This window comes from Pipistrellus kuhlii, unplaced genomic scaffold (genome assembly GCF_014108245.1).
Source record: "Pipistrellus kuhlii isolate mPipKuh1 unplaced genomic scaffold, mPipKuh1.p scaffold_m20_p_3, whole genome shotgun sequence".
Classification (NCBI taxonomy): Eukaryota; Metazoa; Chordata; class Mammalia; order Chiroptera; family Vespertilionidae; genus Pipistrellus; species Pipistrellus kuhlii.
Window position 1 is genome coordinate 42,542,452 of NW_023425529.1, and position 9,307 is coordinate 42,551,758.

Sequence of the window (9,307 nt, forward strand, 5' to 3'; positions counted from 1 at the left end):
TCACAGAAATCATTGTTCCTGCATGGGAGTATGGGACGCGGAGATCCAGGGACCTCTCTGGTGCAGGGATGACTGACAGCCATTGCTGTTTGCTCCACCCTCATGATTCCCAGAGACCCCTCCCCACCCATTTTACAACCTATGCGCCAAGCTATGCACATGGGCTTTTGCATATGAATGTCCTGTCTTTTCTCCACCTAAAACCTGTCAAACTGCAGCTGGATCAGAGAGCCCCAGAACTTCCAAAAGAAGGCCCAAGGCCTAGCAGCAGTAGCAGTCTTGCTTCACAGCTGGGCCTCCTCTGGGCACTTCCAAACCCAAAGAGAGGAATCTGCAGATGTCTCTGTAGCTCCTGCTGGGTAGCCCCAGATAATGCCTGACCTTGCACCTTCTTGTAGATCCAAGAGCCAGTATACCCAATGGTCAGTGTGAGACCATACTGAATTGCAACTCTTCACATCTATAAGCAACACACTCAAGGGGCAGACTCAGTGAGCACCAAAGCCCCATTGAAGTAAGTCCTGACCCATAAGGATGTCTCCTGTGCAACAGATCTTCTAGCGTTGACACAGCTGGTCATCACAGCCAATTGGCCTGGAGGTCAATTCTTCCCAGTGATACCAACAGAAATCAAGGGTTAACTACAACAAAACTGTGCAAACAGCCCACAAAGGGGTGCAACATGAGAGTCCACCTCAGGTGACTGGAGAGGCTGAGCCACCTAGCACACAAGGCCACTCTATCAACTCAAGGAGACTTCGCATCTACCTAGTGCATAGAAACAAACACAGGGAAGCAACCAAAATGCGAAACAAAGAAACAAGTTACAAATGAAAGAAATGGATGAAAGCAAACTACTGGATATAGAGTTTAAAACCACAGGTACAAAGTTACTCAAGAATTTTATAGAAACCTCTGAGAGACCCTCAAGGATGTGAAAAAGGACCAACTAGAAATTAAGCATGCACTGACTGAAATAAAGAATAATATACTGAGATTCAACAGCAGACTAGAGAATCCCAAGAATGAAGTCAAAGATTTGAAATACAAAGAAGCAAAAACATCTAACTGGAAAAGCAAAAAGGAAAAAAAGAATCCAAAATTATGAAGATAATGTAAGGAAACTCTGAGACAACTTCCAGCATACCCACATCCGAATTATGGGGGTGCCAGAAGAAGAGAGTGAGCATAATATTGAAAACCTATTTGAAGAAATAATAACAGAAAACTTTCCCCACCTGGTGAAAGAAATAGACTTACAAGTCCAGGAAGTGCGCAGAATCCCAAACAAGAGGAATCCAAAGAGGACCACACCAAGACACATCATAATTAAAATGCCAAGGGCAAAAGACAAAGAGAATCTTAAAAGCAGGAACAGAAAACCAGTTAATTACCTACAAGGGAGCACCCATACGACTGTCAGCTGATTTCTCAACAGAAACTTATGCAGGCCAGAAGGGAGTGGCAAGAAATATTCAAACTGATGAATAGCAAAAACCTACAACCAAGATACTGTACCCACCAAAGCTATCATTCAGAATTGAAGGTCAGATAAAGAGTTTCATAGACAAGAAAAAGCTAAAGGAGTTCATCACCACCAAACCATTATAATATGAAATGCTAAAGAGTATTCTTTAAGAAGAGGAAGAAGAAGAAAAAAGTAAAGATAAAAAATTATGAACAACAAAATGACAACAAATACATATCTATCAATAAGTAAACTGAAAAATCAAATGAATAAAAAACCTGATGAACAGAACACACTGGTGAACGTAACAGAATCAGGGGCATGGAAAGAGAGCAGACTGATAATTCTTGGAGGGGGAAGGAGTTATGGAGGGTGCAGGAAGAGATTGGACAAAGAGCTTACACCTATGAATGAAGTCAGTGGGGAGGGGGAGCCTACAGGGGGTGGGAACTGGGTGGAAGGGAGCTATGGAAGGAAAAAGAGGAACATCTGTAATAATATGAACAATAAAGATGAAAAAAGAAAAGAAAGCAAAACAAACAGGATTTAATGGTGCTTATATGGTAAAAAGGACCTTCACATGTATTTTCATTTGATTCTATAAGGTAAACTATTCTCTCCCATTTAATAGAAGTCAATTTTGCCTTCATGGAGTCTCAGAAAACTGTCCTTTCCTTTTTTATTTCCATTGCCACTGCCCTAATTCAGCTCTTAATGCCTCATCTTAGACACGTGCTTCAGCGCCTCAGCTGACAATAGTGTAGGTTTTAGCAGCCAAAGAGAAGGAAGGCATGGACGTAGTTCCAGTTAACCAATTGACCAAGGACTTTAGATTTAACTGAACCAGACCAGGTCCCACTCAGAACACAGGGAGCTGCACTGTAAAGATAAGGTACTCAGAACTAGAATCATTTTGGGGAAAAGATTAAGGTCACACACAAAAATTCAGAATCTGTGATTGGTCCAAGTGTGAAGAGCAGAGTTCCTGATGAATAGGTGAAGGGCTGCAAAATGAAGCCCGGAGACTCTCCCTGGAAGCCCCGCCCTGCCAGGACCTTTGTCCCTGTCACCCCAGTCTGCAGCCGCCTCCTGCTGGGGCAGGTACATGCTCTTGAGTTTAAGTCAGAAAAAATCCTATTCCAGGAAGAAAAGGGAGTAAGAATAAAAATAATAGTATTGAAAATATGGATCAAAGACATTTAAATTCATGATGCTGCTTTTATAATGGGCAATTTTTGGGGCAATCATTGTAATTATGTTTGTTTTGTCTGCTTTTTAAAAAAATATATTTTATTGACTTTGTACAGAGAGGAAGGGAGAGAGATAGAGAGTTAGAAACATCAATGAGAGAGAGTTATCGATCAGCTGCCTCTTGCACACCCCTACTGGGGATATGCCCGCAACCAATGTGCATACCCTTGACCGGAATCGAACCCGGGACCCTTTAGTCCCCAAGCCGACACTCTATCCATTGAGCCAAACCGGTCTTGACTGTTTTGTCTGCTTTTTAGGATGTATAAAGCTTTTAAGAAAACCAGATTTCTGAGGTTTAATTGATTCCATTTGAAATCAATATTTATATATTTGGGGAAATATAATTTGCTAAGTTCATAAGTTTTTGATCTATTGGTTGTATATTTAGAGAATATTTAGGGAAATGTTAATAATCAAATAAAGATTAATAAATTGGACATCAAAGTAGAAAAAAAATGAGTATTTCTTTCTCTCCAAGCCCCAAAGTACATGATACATAAAAGAATGTATTATCCTAAACTTCCTATCTGTGATTTCTGCTGTCTTTAATTAACCCCCCTTCTATTTCCAATACCACTGTGACCCCATTTCCCCATCTGTAAAATGGGATGACATTATCACCTTCTAGGAGTGTGGTTGTGAGGATTTAATGAGAGAATTCCTTCTGTAGCACTTACAGCAATACCCAGCACCCAAATGCTTGATAATGCTGGCTACAGTTATCTTCCCCCGGTATTTTGATCATGCCACCCCCTGCACAAAGTCCTTTAGTTGCTTCCCAATAATCCAAGACAAATGCACGCTCAACCACACAACGTCAGGCACCTTTATGCCCTCACCTCTGCCTGCCACCCAGCCCTGACCCTCACTATTCCCTCTTTACCTGCCAGACAGACAAAATTACTATCTCCTTGTTTCACACTGCCCTCATACCATCATTTCTTCTGTACTATTCCTTCTCTTGAAATGCCTTGCCTCTCTTGTATGCCAATTCAAACTCCTACCTATCCTTCAAAACCCATCTCAAATGCTACATCCTCCGAGATACTTTCCTGGTCATCGCCAGCTCTCTCCTCCCCGGGAGAGCTTAATTAGTAGCTCTTCCTTGGCAAGCATGACGCTGTCATGCATCAGTCAATTACCTACTAACTGTCTGGCTACCCCAACTGGGCCAGAAGCTCCTTGAAGGCAGGACTCGCTTCTAATTGATCCTGAGGGACGCACGGCTGCCCTCCCCTCTCCCTGCTGCGTAACAGGTGCTCCGCTAACAGGTGGAGGTTCTTCCAGCTCTAGGTAGCTGTGTCATCGAAGCAGAAGCACCAGGGACCTGCAGGCTCCCCAGGCCAGGGTCCCCACCAGGAAACCGATCGAGCCAGCAGTGTGCGTGTGCCAGGGCCCACGGAGCAGATGGAGAGATGGCAGCGCCAGATTCCTGGAGCCCGTGGAGCTGTCTGCTCAGCTCATCTGTACAATCCCCCCCCCCCGCCTCCCCCAATCCAGCCCACAGTCAGGCCACATTGTTTTTTAGACTCTTCTGTGCCAGGCCCTGTGTGAGGTGTGGCAGACACCAAGGCTGGTGCCACTCCCCACGAGGTGAGCCCCTGTGCGCTGAGCCCCCGTGTTCACCCCGCGAGGCCCCGGGGCTGCTGACAAGCCGCGCAGACGCCTGCGCGCCCGGGCGGAGAGGCCGCTTCCTCCCTGTTTCCAAACAAGTCCCCTTCCCGCGCCAGCGCGCTGCCGCTCCGTCTGCTGGCCCCTCGCCGCCCCCGCCCTGTGTTGAGGCTGCCGCGGCGATGAAATTTGGCTGGCAGCACCCCCTCCTCCCCTTTCCGCGGGCCGCCGAGGATTAAGCCGCTGGAGTCTGAAATCGGAAAGATCCCAGCTCCTGCTCCCCGGCACCTCCCCACGCCCCCTCCCCTCCCGCCCATGCAAAACCAGAAAATTAATCTCCCCTTCTGCCGGTGATATGGAGGGCTGCATTACAAGCTGGGCGCCGAGATAAAGCGGGCAGCCGCGGGACAGCAGCCCGGCGCGGGGGCCCCGGGTGGGGCCGGCCTGGGAGATAAGGGCCTCCCGGCCCCATGAATTATTCACCGGCCCTGCCTCCTCGCGCTCGGAGGCCGCTGAGATTGCGCCTTCCAGAGGGGCCTGGGTCCACCGGGAGGAGGGTCCAGAGGGGAAGGCTGCAGAGGGGCTCCTGCAGGGAGCGATGGGAAAGGGGAGGACTGTGTGCTGAGCTGGGGGACAGCTCAGAGGCACAAGCGCCCTGCAGGGCAGAGGAAGGACAGTGTCTCCGAGCCTAGGGAACTGCAGGCCCAGCACACGGGTGCTTTCCTTTTAGGCAACTCACTGAGCACTGTTGAGCAGCTGTCCCTGCCCTCAGCGTGCCCAGGATCCAATGCACTGAGTGTGGGAGGAGCACAGTCTGGGGGAGGAGGGTTGTCCTTGTCCACAGCCCTTCCTCTCCTCCCCTCTCCTCCAGAGGTCAAGACCCACCGCTGCTGCCCACTCCGGGGAGCACCCCGTGAGGGGAAGGTGTGGGAGGGGGGACAGAGGACAGACCTACTCCCAGGGCCGCTAGAGCCCACAAGACAGAGAGGCCAGGGCAGCTGGTCCGGGAGGGGCAGGAGGCCCGGGCCAGGTAAGGGATTCACCGGGGAAGTTTCTGGAAAAGGAAAAGGCCCAGACACTCTGTGGGCCTTTAGTTTCTCCTTTGTTCACTCTTCTCGAAGACCCAGGATTTAAAAGCAGGCAGGGACCTTCACTCTCTCCCCTATCTCTATTCCTACATCTCTCTGTACCCTCTCTCCCCATCCTCCCCCCTCTCCACTTCCTCCTCCCTCCCAGACATCTGCCCTTTTAATCTCTGCCTTGGCCCCGATTTCTCCACCTCGCCCTTGCTCTGCGCCTTTCTGTCTCTCAGTCTCCCTGTGTTTTCTCTGTAAGCATGTGACATGATGACACAAATTGGGATGTGTGATGGGACAAAGGTGGACATGTGCAGGTCCCCATAGGAAGAGAGGGGGAGAAAAGGCTCCAGCATCGTCCTGGATGTGCACTGAACCGCCAGACCCTGAGAGAGAGAGGAGCAGAGGGTATGGGGTGGGACCCAGAGAGCGGGGAGGGGGAGGTGATGGGAGAGGGGGAGCAGAGGTGGGGACCCAGTCTGGCAGGCAACCTGGACCCTGCTGCCTCCTGTAGCAAATAGTGAACCCCATACTCAAAAACCAGCAAACAAGGCGCCTTTTCTGAGACCCCCATTCAAGTTGGAGAAGGATGGGTGATGGGGGGCGGGAGAGTGGGGAGTAAAGAGGGGCCAGAATGATAAGAGAGCATGGGGAGGAGGAGTGAGATGGAGAAGGCAGTGACTTGGGTGGAAAGCAGGGGGGTGGGAGGGGGGGTGGGGGTGGGAGGAGAAGCTAAATGAGGAAGAAGAGAGATTAGAGAGAGAAATGGGGAAGAAGAGGCGGCCAGCACAAGGTTGGGGGAAAGGACAAGTGTAGCAAAGAAATTAGGAAAGAGGGTAAGAGGAGCATTTGGACCAGAAAAGAAACAGGGAGAGAAGACGAGGGTCACAGTTTCCACACGGAGCCTGGAGGGCTGGGCAGGGGGGAGTGGTTGGGTCCCATCAGCCTCAGGTCCGCAGCCCTTCCCACCCGCCTGCTAATTAACTCCTTAATTGTCTCCGCATTTGCTGAGCTAGCAGACGAAGTGGATGCAGACAGATGGGGGCGCCTGTGATTTCACGCATGGGGGAGCAGAGAAGAGCTGCCTGGGAGTCCCAGGGTGCCTCGCCCCCCTCTTTGCCCTCCTCCCTCCTCTCTGTCTCTGGGAGGCTGCAGGGCGCTTCCGAACCTAGAGCAGATGGGACCATCTGCAACGGAAGAGTCCATGGGGAATTTGCCCCCATCAGCCTTTCGGAGATGAAAACAGGCCGAAACCGGTTTGGCTCAATGGATAGAGCGTCCGGCCTGCGGACTGAAAGGTCCCGGGTTCGATTCCGGTCAAGGGCATGTACCTTGGTTGCGGGCACATCCCCAGTGGGGGGTGTGCAAGAGGCAGCTGATCGATGATTCTCTCTCATCAATGTTTCTAACTCTCTATTCCTCTCTCTTCCTCTCTGTAAAAAAATCAATAAAATAAAATCAATAATATATATATATATATATATAGAGAGAGAGAGAGAGAGAGAGAGAGAGAGAGAGAGAGAGGGAGGGAACACTACTCGCCACTATTGATGGAACACCTACTGTTTACTAGGCATGCGTGTTCCACCGCTGTGGGCATTAGCCAGATTTGATGGTCTGTGGAGAAAGTGAGGCTCAGACAGGTTAAGTAACTTGCCCAGGATCACACAGCGATGGTGTGACAGAGATGGAATTTGAACCCGGGTCAGCAGGATGCCAGAGCCCTGAGTGGGTCCTGGCCTCAGGCCAGTGGAGGGAGGAATGTCTCCAGGCCTGTTTCTCTCTCAGCAGCCCCAGGAGAGAAAGGGAACCGAGGTGCAGGAACTGCAGGGGCCAGAGAGGAGGGGCGTGTGGACAAGAGGCTGAGGAGAGGCCGAGGAGCTGGACTCTGTCACAGTCTGAACGGGAGGTACGTGACCCAGAGAAGCAGAAAGGAGCAGTGGGACACTCATCACAGTCCTTGGGCCTCTCAAGTGTTGTCTTTCTGAAGCCAATCTCCCCCTTCTTCATTTCTGCTCCACAAACCCGTCAGGCTGGCTCGCCCCCTGCCCCTCTGCCCTCTCCCATTCCTCATTTTCACTCCTGGCCTTTGCACTAGAGCCAGTGGTCAACATGTCATCTCTCCTTTGACACCAGGAAATTTTGAAGGCAGGGACGATGCCACTCCTTGCCATGGCCCCAGGGCCAATCCTGGGGCTTAACACAGGAAATGCCTCAGTGGAGGGTTGCTGAAATGCATAGGGCAGGGATGGGGAATGTGTTCAGGGATTCGCCTCACCTCAGATGGAGAGGAAACAACAGCATGAGGGACCTAGGTTTTTCCTAAGAAAGAACTTTGAGCCCTACCCAGGTAGCTCAGTTGGTTAGACAGTCATCCCAATATACCAGGGCTCCGGGTTTGATCTGATCAGGGTACATACAAGAATCAACCAATGAATGCATAAACAAACTTCTCTCTCTCTCTCTCAAATTAAAAAGAAGAAAGAACTTTGAAGGCTGGAGAATTATGCTGAAGCCTTGATTCAGACCCACAGATTCTGAAGATCACAGTTTCTCCAGACTGGCTGCTGTATATTAAAGGTTTTGAACAGTTAATAAATCTGGGCCCCACCCCCAGATTCTGATTGAATTGCTCTCCAATGGGGACACAGCATCAGCATTTTAATTTTTTATTGATTTTTCACAGAGAGGAAGAGAGAGGGATAGAGAGTTAAAAACATCAATGAGAGTGAATCATCGATCCCCTACTGGGGATGTGCCTGCAACCAAGGTACATGCCCTTGACCGGAATCGAACCCGGGACCTTTCAGTCTGCAGGCCGACGCTCTATCCACTGAGCAAAACCGGTCCGGGCAGCATCAGCATTTTAAAAAGCTCCCCAGCTGACTCAAATATGCAGCCTGGGTTGAACCATTGTCAGATTCTGCCCCGATTCAGCTGCACCGGTGGTTTACCACTGGACCCAAACATCAAGGCTAATATTACTTTTTGAGGATTTACTAAGTTCAAGCGAATGTGCCGAGCACTTTCTATGCATTATCTCATGTAATTCCCAGTAACTCCTGTGAAATAAATATTATTCCCATCTTACAGATGAGGAAACTGAGTCAGAGAGGTCCTGCCCCGGGCTAGTGAATGGCAGGACCGGGTCTGGAAACTGAAATTCCCTGAGTCACATCTTTTCTCTTCCCCCGAACTCCCCTTGAGGCTGCTCATTGGCCTCAATCAGTCCTTGCCTGCCTCCACCTCACCTCCTCACCTTGCTTCCACCCACGCTGCTCCCTCAGTAGCATCCCAGGTGACTGAAGCAATCTGCAGCCGTTTCAAGAAGCTCTGTATGTCAGTCACTTAGCCTGCGAGGGTGGGGAACTAAGGGAATTGCAGATGCTTCAAGATGGTCCTCTCATCCCCTGAGGACACTAAGAATTCGGGACCCGGACTGTCCAAGTCTCCCTTGGCTCCCTGTTTGGGGCACTCCCCAACGGAATTCCCACTCCCAAAAGCCTCACTGGGTTGACTCTAAGTATCTGTGAGAGTGCTGCCACCCAGTGGTTGCCCAGGCACATGACAGCCCTCTGAGGCCGCCTGGTGCTGCTGGACAGCTCCCCAACTCAAGACCAGAACCCAAAATCCTCTTTTCCTTCTGGCAGCGCCAAACCTAGGCCCCTAGGAAATGAATCCCATCCTTCCTCCTCCACAGTCCTAAGCCCACAGTTCCTCTAGGGATCTCCCGCTCTCCCCCTGACTTCCCATGTACCCCCTGCCCCCAACCCCTCACAACTTCTCATCCCCTGTGCCAGCCCTTTCCCGGTCCTTAAAGCCCTGAGAACACACCTCTCACCCCCTTTCTCCCAGAGCCGTGCCAGCCTACAAGTGGAGTGAAGGAGCTGCTAGAGAT